The sequence below is a fragment of the Astatotilapia calliptera genome, chromosome 14 (assembly GCF_900246225.1).
Source record: "Astatotilapia calliptera chromosome 14, fAstCal1.2, whole genome shotgun sequence".
NCBI lineage: Eukaryota > Metazoa > Chordata > Actinopteri > Cichliformes > Cichlidae > Astatotilapia > Astatotilapia calliptera.
The window spans coordinates 33,542,145-33,554,194 of record NC_039315.1 but is presented as its reverse complement, the minus strand read 5'-3'; positions in this window follow the sequence as shown (position 1 = coordinate 33,554,194).

The window sequence follows — 12,050 nt, the reverse complement described above, 5'->3', positions numbered from 1 at the left end:
CCAGTAACACTTTTACCTACACAGTGGTTGGAAACCACAAACTTCTGACAAACTTCTGTTAAGTAAGATAACGCAATCTCATTGCCTTAAAAATTTACACTTATATATGTGTCTAGTCAAAGGCCTGTTTGAGCCTGAAAAATCCCTTCAAGTGTACCTTGTGTGTCTTCCATCTAAAATAAGGCAGAGGTTTAAGTAAAAGGAATACTTTGAAAGGTCAATTTAATTTTTTAAAAACTTCTCAGAAGTACAAGAATATGTAATTGGAGATTGGAGGTCAGACTCACCTCTGAGGTCAGCAAAATGTGTCATCCATCACTTTTCCTTTATACCCTCACTCACCACAGCTTCCTGTCTTCTTTTTTACACTCCGGACAGCATTAACACTCTTACGGCGTTCACACAAACAAAAAGCTTCATACTTCATTTTGAGTAATATCACGCACAGTTTTTGTTAAAACAAAGTAATAAAGCCTCATTTGTGGAGGCAGCACACTGATCGATTGGAAACAGACGATGAAAAAAAGCGGAGCTTTTGCTCTCCTTTTGAACACCACTGGAAGACGCTAGAAAAATAAACCAAGTGCTAACACTGAAAGTGACCCAGTGGGGTCTTTTGATACCCCTGATATACACAAATCCCATGCTGTTGCTCCCAAAGATGTTTATTGAGCACACCTTCTTCTCTCCATGGCTCTGCCTGGATTGATTCAAACCTTATTGTTTCTGTCTCTGCTTCTTTTGGTCTGGGTTCCATCAACACTTCTCCTGTCCTTCTGCAAGTTTTCCAAAGTTTCTCATACCACAAGTGCTCCCCTTTTTCATTGCACACCATTTTCATTCAAAATATTTTCTGCCTATTTAAAAATCACTACCTAATTTAAAGAAGTCAACCTTTTAATTATAAAAAGTTTTACTTGTACCAAGGACTTTTGTCATAGTTTGTTTGACTATATGTGCACTCTGTACACGCTGCTGATTTTAAACTTGTGGAGAGAGCAAACACCAAGTTCTGTTTAAAACTGACCCAATTTCCATGTGCAGAATCATCGCTGGTGTTGAAGCTGGGTTTCCCCCCCCCCCCCCCCCCCCCCCCCCCCCCCCACAAACAAGGAGCTTTCAGCACTTTAATCCAGTTTCTAAGACTGCATTGAAAACACAAGATTTTTTTGACCACACTATCAATCTGCACTCACCACCTGGACCGTTTGCCAGGTTTACCTCCCTTTGACTTTTCCCAGTTCCTGAAAATAGAAAATAAACTGTTGGATCGCTTTTCTGATGCACACTGAAGGAGATCCAGCACCTATGGCAGAGGCACAACTACAAGATATTTGTTCATAACAAATTCAGCTATGTTGGTATTTTTGATGGGTCATCAGTAGTTTAGTTTATTCTGTCACATACTGCCTCTAGTGAACAGCCACATGGCCTTCACTCTCCTTCTCTAAGATCCACATGCAGGTAATTAAAGCTGTTCTTTTGAAGTGTCAATGACATCATGCTGTCTCTGTGGCCCTGTTTGGGCACGACAGGTTCCCATGGAAACTCTGATGGGGGGGGGGAGGGGGGGGGGACTGTGTCAAACTGTCAGACTGGGATCAAAGCCAACAGGTAGCCTGTCCTTCAACCTGGAGGCTCACGCAGCGGACAATCTGCCACAACACTGTGTGTTATTGTGTTATTGTGTCATGCTGCTGGTTTCCAGGCAGAAATATCACAGCCAAGCTGTTTTGAATTTACAGAGTGTGAGTTAAACACGATGTAAAGAGGAATGACCTGGTTGAATGCCTTTCCTTGGGGAAAGTGTTCCGACAATGAATAGACCAAAATAGGACTTTTATAAAGTGCAAACTCTGACACATCACTGCTGTTAAGAGATGCACGTATGCGTGTTTTTCCATATTGAAAGAAGTTGGATAAGAATTACATTCCTGAACTCTTTTTTTATACAAGGTGAAAACAGCATTCTCTGGCAGTGGACAGATTAGCATGGCCAAATAATAAATAAAATAACCTGATAAATAAAAAAATAAACAATAAATATAAATCACATCATAGTAGAAAAACATGTTTTTGGTCATCTTTATTTAGCTTGAGTAATTTCTTTTCTTTCAGTTGACCTCTGCCAATGCTGCTCCAAAGCTAAAGACAAAGCTGAAAACAAAAGCTAATATTGAGAAATCTGGAGATGATTTGTTGCTCTAAATTGGCCCAGCTTATTTAGTCCTCTCCGAAGGTGATTCTTAACCTCCAAAGGTGAAGCTGAGGTGTGATTGTAGTTTTGTTTTGGAACCATGGGTGCTACTAGATTTCTCTCAAAGTGGCCCAATTCCTTGGATTTCAAGCTCAACATAGCCCCAAAAAAATATGGCAGTCTGGTTAGAGGGACGACAGAAAACAAAGCCCAGATCAAGATGGAAACTGCAGTAATTTTTTGCAAGGAAACTGTTCCATACAGTGTTAGCCCCAAACACAGTTATTCTACCACTCTCACCATGGGACATCTCACAACTGAAAGAAATTGTCCCACAGAGGATGTTGTAAATTTTCTCTCTCCGTCCAACTTTTCCTATAGCGGAGCGCCCAGCAGCTGTGAAGAATTCTGAAGGTGCGCACATTCTGGTTCCTCCTAAGCACAGACAGAAAGAACGGATCGGGAGCACTGAAATCAAGATCAACACTCCACAGAGCGACAGATGAATGAAGAGCAGAAGCCAGATGACATACCAGAGAATTGGCAGTATGGATTTTCCCTCACAATGCAGTCACATCTAAAAGCCTCTGTGATACACACTCACTGGTCACCGGAGTTGGTTTGAATGAGCAGATCTTCAGCCTTGATGTCTCGATGGGACATAGCTTCTGTGTGCATTTTTAAGGCTGCATCTACTAGCTGCTTCATGATGTCCTGACACACAGAGAGAAACAGTTACAAAGCTGGAGAAAGAAACTATCAAACAAGCTAAATAATAAACCTCTCTGAGGAGATCCTCTGTGGGCTGGGCTACAACTTTCCACTCAAAGTGTTAAAGCTCGAAAACAGTTAAACTGCCTTCATCTGCCTTCAGTAGCTTTGCAACATCTTCCTTCAGAGCTCCACCACTGTTCATTATATACATAAGGAGGTCCACACAGAGGAATGGTCAAACCATCATAAGAAGAACCGCTTTCTCCAGTCCACTAATGACACGACTACAGACTCCCAGACTAAACTTGGCCCAGCTCCATTTTAAGCATGAGAACCACCAGTGGCCCTGCATGTCTACTCATGCAAGACCTAAAAAAAGTAAATGGGTGCATTAGGTTACTGGTTTCTGGTTTTGTCATCAACAGCCAATAATTAAAATATATATATATAAATATAACCTTCAGATAATGTCGGGTCAATTCAGGTTTCCTGTTCTCACATGTAGGATCCAACAGAAAGTAGTCAAATTCACACATTTGCACTTCTAGAAATACTCTGGTCCGTTTGAAGGAGCTTTGAATTTGCACATCAGCTCCCCATATGGACTTACTATAAACCTAGCTTTTCTAAAAAAAATTAAAAAGGGAGTCCTAATAAAGAAATGGCAAAACTGACCAAACAAGCTTAGGCTAACAGTTAGCTTTGGAGACCTTGAGAGTGTAGTAGGTTTCAGGTCTGTGACAGGGCACAGCCACCTGTCTGTGGTCTCAAGTCAGACATTCTGCGGTACATCCTTCAGCCTGCTGGAAAGTACCTGTCTACACTGACCTAAGTACTGCTAGTACTACAATTATTTCAGGTCTTTACTCAGGTATACCTTTTGCTACACTAGCAGATGAAGTATTCAGCAGTGTGGACCTCCTTTACCTGGTAATAACCTCAACAAACAGAGGCATAAAAATGTACCTTGCTGCACTAAATCCTCACTGTAGAAAATACCTGAAATAAAATGATTTGCATTTCAAAGAGTTTAATGCACTGGCAGTTTTTTAGGCTGTGAAGCTTTTTTTGCATTGCATGAAAAGCAGCAACAGAGTTTCTTGCAGAGGCTGCAGGACAAAGGATGTTCACTGTCTTAGAGGCCGTGTTTTTCTAAACTTATTCAATCCAACTATTCAATAAAATCCACCACTGTAAATATTTACCGTATTTTCTGCACTATAAAGCTCACTTAAAATCCTTTAATTTTTACAAAACTCGACAGTGCGTCTTATAATCCACTGCACCTTATGTATGAATTCTGGTTGTGTTTACTGGCCTCGAACCAATTTTATGTGGTACATGACGTTCAAAAATCTGTCAAAAAAGTACAACTTTGGTAAGCTACAAAGCCGCACGGCTTGATGGATTGTCAGAGCATTACTGCTTGGTAGTCAGGAGCCTCACAGAGTAATCTGGGTCCAAAACTCCGTCTTCTTCAGGTCCCAAAGTCAAAAGAACACTGCGACATCACTGAGAGTTACAAACTGTCTAAATTTTTTAATCTTTAATTAAATGTTCAGCATTGCTGCTTTACCAGGTATAACAATTAAGTTTAACACCCAGGCATCCATGAGAGCAGAATTTATTAAATTTAACAGTTAGAAGTTAGCAGGAATTTAGCTCACTAGTTTCCACCTAAACCTGATATACCATGTTCTGGCTGAGAGATTTCTGAAAAAATTCAAACGTACAGCTCTGCTATCACTTCCAACATAAATGAAGACAGAAAACTAAACAGCAGTGACTTTTGTAAGGTTACTGAAGTTGGACTAGCTAGTATATGATATTGTGCCACGTGATCGCTAGCAAAACAGCTATGTTATATGCTAACATAGCTGTCACCTAAACACAGTGAAGCTGGAAGATGAAGGCTAACTTTTTTCCACTCATAAAAGTTAACATGAGGGTTCCCGATGGTTAGGGACAAATGCAATCGCGTGGCAGGACGCTGTAAACGGACCAAACTTCAGTCAGGAGAACAACTGAGGTAATCCATCCACAATACAAGGTTTGTCATTAATATACTGCAACAACATGGGAATTGAGCAGCTGCCAGAGAATTCAACATTAAAGAATCAATGATACGGAAGTGGAGGAAGCAAGAAAAATGAGTTGAGTAAAGTTTGACTTATCTGACTGTTTTGTTTCGCTTAATGCGCCTTATAATCTGGTGCGCCTTAAACAGACCCATTCATCGACAGTGCGCTTTATAATGAGTGCGCCTTGTAAAACCTAATATGTTTATACAGTCATAGAGTATAAAAATGTCCTAGCTGCACTGACTATGAGGAATGGTCTAATTTTAATGGTCCAGTTTCTACAAGAACCAAGCCTTCTTGGCCAAATCAAGGCAGCCATGGTCTCATATTCCGTTTAACTTTGACCGTAGTTTTAGCAACATTTTCTTATGTTTGTTGTTGTTGTGTGTGTGTATCAATGTATGCTTCTACACTTACCAGCTATTTTATTAGTTACACTTTGCTTGTGTGGTCTTAAAGGCTTCTGCTGCTGTAGGCCGTCTGCTTCAAGGTTTGATGTGTGTTGCCTTCAGACATGTTCTGCTGCATCTCTTGGTTATAACAAGTGGATATTTGAGTTACTGTTGTCTTCCTTGTTGCTTCCTTGAAGCAGTCTGTCCATTCTCTTCTGACCAGATTTTCTTTTTTTCAGCTCATTCTGGGTAAAACCTAAAGACGGCTGTGCTGGAACATCCCCATAAATCAACAGCTTCTAACATACTCAGACCTGGTCACCTAGAAAAAAAGGTATGAAAGCCACTTCCTGTACAAGAAAAACAAGCTTCTATAGAGCTGTGTCAATAAATGATGACAGATGTTTTAATATGCAGGTGATCAAATAATTTATATTCATCCATATATTAATCTCTATGCATCATACTTTGTAGAAGATTAAAAATGTAAATGCAAGAATTATCTAAATATGAAGTTCGTTTTAAATTTAAGTCCACTGTCTTACTTAAAGGCCACAAATCCTGACTGAGTAATGAACTGAATAAACAAGTGGGAACTAAGAAAGATAAAACTACTATAATGTGCACTAACATCGATTATCAGTAGCAGTATTGTTTAAACTGGCCCACATGTAGTCTGACTCATTGTCATGTTTAGACAAGGAACTGTTTGGTAGCTCTGCTTTCTGCATGCATTCTGTGTGTGTGTTTATGGGAGTTTGAGCGAGTGTGGACATATTTGTGCTCTGTTTAAAGCAGCAGTGACTTACACTGTTAAATGCTGGCAAGCTCACGGCCTTTTTGTTAATGTTAACAGTCTGTAAGCAGAAGTCAGAGTGTGTGCTGTGAGTGAGTGCAACAATGATGAAGCGAGGACACTGTAAGTGTTTGACTAAGTGCGTGCATGCGTGTACACGTGATGACGCAGGAGAAATGAAAAGGGACGAAGGCGTAACGTGGTTATCTTTAGCATGTTTAGCCGTATAGTCTCACCATGTTCATACTTATAATTAACATCTTAATTATAAACAGCTTGTTCTTTAATGACCACACATCACACAGCATTAGCTTAAATACAGCGCTGAAATTGTTGCCAGCTGTAAAATAAACCAAAAATGTATTAAAATGGAAACCACCGGTAACTCTTCTATAAACAGAAGTTAGAGAGTTGGTATTTAAAACAAATAAGTATTTTAAAATAAGTAGCCAAATCCAGATTTGAATACAGATTTACATCTTTCATTTCCATGTTTCCTGGAACAATGTAAATTTCAAACTCTGACATTACATCCAAAGCAGCCTGAAGTTAGTAGGATCAGTGACAGTACAGACTATAAAACTACTGTACACATTAACATAACCAACAGTCATGAAAGCATCATCTAACAACAAGAAGGTTGTTAGAGGGTGGTTTGAAATCAATCTCTACTGGCTTTAAACATAGATTACGCCAGTTTCCTGAGAACTCTTGTGAACTGTATCATGAAGTCATCATGTTTTCCCATAAAAGCCACAAGGAAAACAGTGTGAGAACCTTCCTCGCATCTGATTGTGTCATCCACCTGTGTTTGTCTGTCTTGTTTTGACTTATTGCACAACACCCATTTACCTGAGGGCGGTTAACGCTACCAGGGAATTGACCTGATTACATCTACATTCTTTCATTTTTGTTTCACTTTTAAACGTCAGAGATGGTCCAGTGAAACATCTCTCATAACAAGCGTGTGACCGAGAATCACAGAGAATGAATGTTAACATATTTTTTTTGCCAGAATATGAAAATTAAATCACAATGTGACAACATGAATGAAATGGTTGTGTAAATAAAATAACTGTGTATCTTTTGTCTGTTTGCTGAATCTGCCTGATTTGCTGCATAATCCTCCTATTCGCTGTTTTGTCTACTCTCACAAATGTTTTCAGTGAAATCTCACCATGCACCTCACTCTTAGCACCAAACCGCATGCACACAGTTACTCACTGCTAAAGATAAGGAATAAGAAGCAGTCTCTACCCATATGAGTGGGTAGAGACCAAACCTTGAGCTAAAAGAGAGTAATAAAGAAACATTAAATTGAATGGCTGTTAACCGCTAAAAAACCCCCATTCATGAAGCATTTTATTTAACTAAAGAAGCCAGTGTAAAGGAGAAGCTAGTCCACAGGTGAAATGAAGAAGTTCAGTGTCACTCAGCTCATATTACTTTGTCAATATTGCAGTGAAAAAGTTCATTTATTTCCCAGAGAGAGAAAAAAATTAAAGTCACAGTGTGTAAAATCTCACCACTAGATGTCACTAGATTACAAATTGCAGTCAACTGAATTCCGTTTTGTTTTACCCCTGGCACATCAAGCAATTAAGCTGTGATTTTTAGGACACAAGAGCCTAATATTAGCTGGCATCATGTTAGCTTACAACCAGCTGTTTTTGTTGTTTGGGCAGCTCATTGTAATAACGAATGAGCATGTTTTAGAGCCCTGACTTCAGTTCATGAGATGGGGCTTGAGGTTAGGAGGAAGAAGATGGCATTATATCTAGATGCCATTATCTCTTATGCTTTGGATTTTCACTTCTTTGGTGAAGGGGATCCCTTCCCCTTCACGTCTGAATGTGCAGGCCTCCACGGAAAACAAACACCAATGACTTCTCCTCTGCCTCTAACCACATACACAAACAGCATTAGGCAGAACAGTGATGTCTACTGTATCTCAGCTACTGTATTCAAGCTGGTTTTGTGTATTTTAATGGATTATTTCTAAGACAGTTACAAACTAATCAATGTACAATTGATAAATGTTAAATTGACTGATTCTTATATAGCCCTTTTCTACTCTCCCAGAACACTCAAAGCACTTAATACAACATCCCACATTCACCCATTCACACAAGCAGTTTCTCTGATTTTAAGTGCTTAGTAACTAACATTCACACTCCGATGGATGCATCAGAGAGCAACCTAGGGTTAATATAATGCCCAAGGATATTTGGCATGCAGACTTGGGGGAGCCAGGGATCGAACCACCAACCTGGTCAGTAGATCTGCCTTTAAAGTCTTACAGATTTCTAAATCTGTAAGAAAGAGGGAAGAGGAAGCCAAGATGAGAGATTTTTTAAGGTAAATACTGCTCAGCTACTGAGAACTAATAAAATTAGAAATTTAAGTTTCACTTTTAATATCTTTGTTCATTTTATGATGTGCTTCTGAATTCCTTTTTTTTTTTTTCAAATTTGGAAACGTGTTGCAAAAAGTTTGCTGTGGTCTTCATGGTTTGATGTCATGGGAATTTATGTAATGTAAATTTCTTCAGCCGCCAGTGAGCCAGTGTCATCTCAGGCTACATCCACATTAGCCCGGATAGATCCACACTGGCGTTTTCAGTCGTTTTCACAGAGTTGTGTGTCCACATTGAAACGGCCAAAAACGCTTACGTTCCAGTACTGCGCATGCGTGAAACGCAAGAAGATTCAGCCTGCCTCATTTCTGTCTGCCGTTTATTTACTTTCCGGCTCTTTGAAATGTCGCAGAAAAATGTTAAGGAAAAGCACAGTTTTTTAAATGGACTAACAATGAGGTGGAGTTGTTGCTGCGAGTAACACAAAAGTACAAAGTTGCAAAAGCGAGTGAGAATTAAAAAATTCAAAGAAAAGCTATCTGAAGCATGTACAAACTGATATCAATCTTTAATAGGGCTGTCAAAACTGAGAGCAAACAAAACAACTGCTGTATAATGGCCTCCGCTATCTTTGTTTAATTGGTCACATGACTGTATCATATGACTAACATGCGTCATCGTTTTCGAAAGTCCACACTGCGACGCATAAGCACCGTCTTCAAATGTATGTGTTTTCGAGAGCGTTTTGAAAACGCTGCATTTTCCTTTGGGGAAAATGCCATCTCATTGTGGATGGGAGGCCAAAACGGAGAGAAAGCGACGTAGCCTCAATGCCTGCCTGTGTTTTGTGACTGCATGGACTCGTCCGTGGGGAATTTACATTACAATGCACCAACTATGCATACACCCAGGCATGACAGGAATTACTACTAATAAGTCAGGTCTACGTCTGCACCCAAGTATAATTCAGGCTTTAATTCAATTTAAATTTTAACTGACGATGGTGGTTAGACTTTGACCTTTCATACTAGCTAGGAGGTGGAAATTAACAAAGATTGATGAACAAAGATTCATGTAATATCTGCTCATGTGCTTTTGAATGAAATCCACATATTGGGATGTGACTTATTTGTAAGTAATTCTTTCGTCCACACTACATCACAAGATCAATGTTAGGGTTCCTCCACCTTCCATACCCCACCTGTTCAAGTTAGCCTTTGTCAGTTTCTCACCATGTGCAACATTTTTACATTCATCATTTATACCATCATTTACATGAAAAAGTATTGCTCAGAGTGGCCTGTGATGGGGAGCTTTATCAACTTAACAGCTTCATGCTTGGCAGTACAAATAGTTTTCAGATCGTTCCCGTGTTGAAGGCATTTCAAAATAACAATGGCTTTCTTCTCTTTTTTACTCTTTACTTTTTTCCAGATGTTGGGCCCTTGACAAGTGTGATATATGTTAAACCATAAGTGTGTTATATATCGCAAACCTCAGATATCCTTCGGTCTGACCTAATCCACACTTAATCACTTGGGGCAACGGCACTGCATACGGGAAGAAGTATATGTGCAAATGTGTCTGTAATATCAACAGATAGTTACGCTGGCTGAAGACCAGATGAGAAGAAAATCAAAGCATATATCCTTCTCCCTTTAATAATCCCAGTGGACCTGTACAACCTCAGCTCTGTGGAGGCAGAGCCAGTCAAAAATGTTTGATGACTGTAAAACAATGAATAATCTCAAGCGAGTAAGTGAGTAAGACTACACTATGGTGACTACAGCTGAGGTTTTTGTATTTCATACCTTCTGATTAAACAGCGCATTACCTGCTGACTCACTGATACTTCCAGTAACAATGAGTCAGGGCCCCACTTGGACCCCACAGGTTGGCTTCAGGGACTTTCAGTGTGCCCTGGGCAAAATGAACAACAGCTTGCCTTCATTACAACAAAGCTGAATTAAATTTTATAATGTAATGAGGCAATGATGTCACAAAATGAATGGTAGATGTTGCAAAGCCATATTTTCTTTCTTTGAGCTTTCTGTAAATACAACACTAACAAGATATTATAAAGCGGATGAGGTGAAAGTGAGCCAAAATAAAAACAAAGCAATGAGCAGCCACATTTACTATATTCATACTCCTTTAATCAGTTGTTACAATTCACTGTTACATAGTAACGGTGCAGTTCAACTCAAACATGGATTAAGCATCAAACTGGCTTATTTGTACCTACTGTTACTTAAAGAATAAATAACTAAAGATTTTGAAAGGACATAATGCTGCATTAGTGCCGCCATCTGGCAAATGAGGTAAATAGTACAGGAATGTCAGAATCTTTTGTACAAAGCTCTGGTTGGAATTTAATCCATTTGTGTAATAATAAAACTCCACAAGATTAAAAACACATGGTAATTTAATCCAAATCGTGTTTTCTTGTTTGTTATCTTGTTTAAATGGGCAAAATCAGAAAACACAAAGAGAAACAGGAATCTATTCCAGATGGTGATGTTCGCAGTGATTTTGGGTATTTTTGATTTTGGTATTCAATATTTATTTCTAACACTGGCAAAGAACTAATTCATTGATGAGCACGGCAGTTTTCATTAGATCAGAGATTTTGGGTTTCCATTCTTTTATTACATAATGAAGATATTTGAGCTTATATTCTCATAGCTACACCTCAGTCTCACACTCTGTCCTTAACACACACGCACACACTGTTGACAGTAAGCAGGAGGGTGGAGTAAAGTATTAGCCTGACTCTGTTTGTTGCACATGCACACACACACACACACACACACACACACACACACACACACACACACACACACACACACACACACTTGTTATCTTTTGTGGAATGTTTGCTGTGTTGGGGTCTAATTACAAAGGGGGGGGGGGGGGGGGGCTCAGCCTGTGTCCTCTGGCCATCAGGCACAAACTACAATAGGACAGATTTTCTTTTGAAAAGTGACAACATCTAGGGAAACAGTTAACTGGCTTCACTTAATCTCTAATCGTGATATAAAACCTAGTCTTTTACCTTGTAAAAAAACAGGTTCCAGGGAATTTCATGTCCAGTGGACACAAAGCAGCATAACAGCAAAATGCTATGTGATTGTGATGATTTGGTAATAAATGGCTAGCAGATAGTGTAGAGTATCTGTAGCAGAGCTTTTCACTGAAAACAGCTGCTTGCTGTTTTGATAAATGAGCCTGATGAGAGCCTTAGACTGGAAATTTGCAGACCACAGACTCAGTTTTATAAGTTGAAAGATGCTAAGGCTTTAGCACAGAGCTGAAGGGAATTGCAAGATTAGTGGAAAATTATTTGCGGGTTCTTCTCTATAAGTACAGCAGCACACATTTCAAGTATTTCAACCAGCTGTATGAAAAACAGAATCGTCAGTTCAGCTTAGGAGAATGTCAGTGGTGTTTAACCAATTTGTTGTGAGTGGCCACTATATAATACGTGCAAAAAATACATTCAAGTTACAGGCTT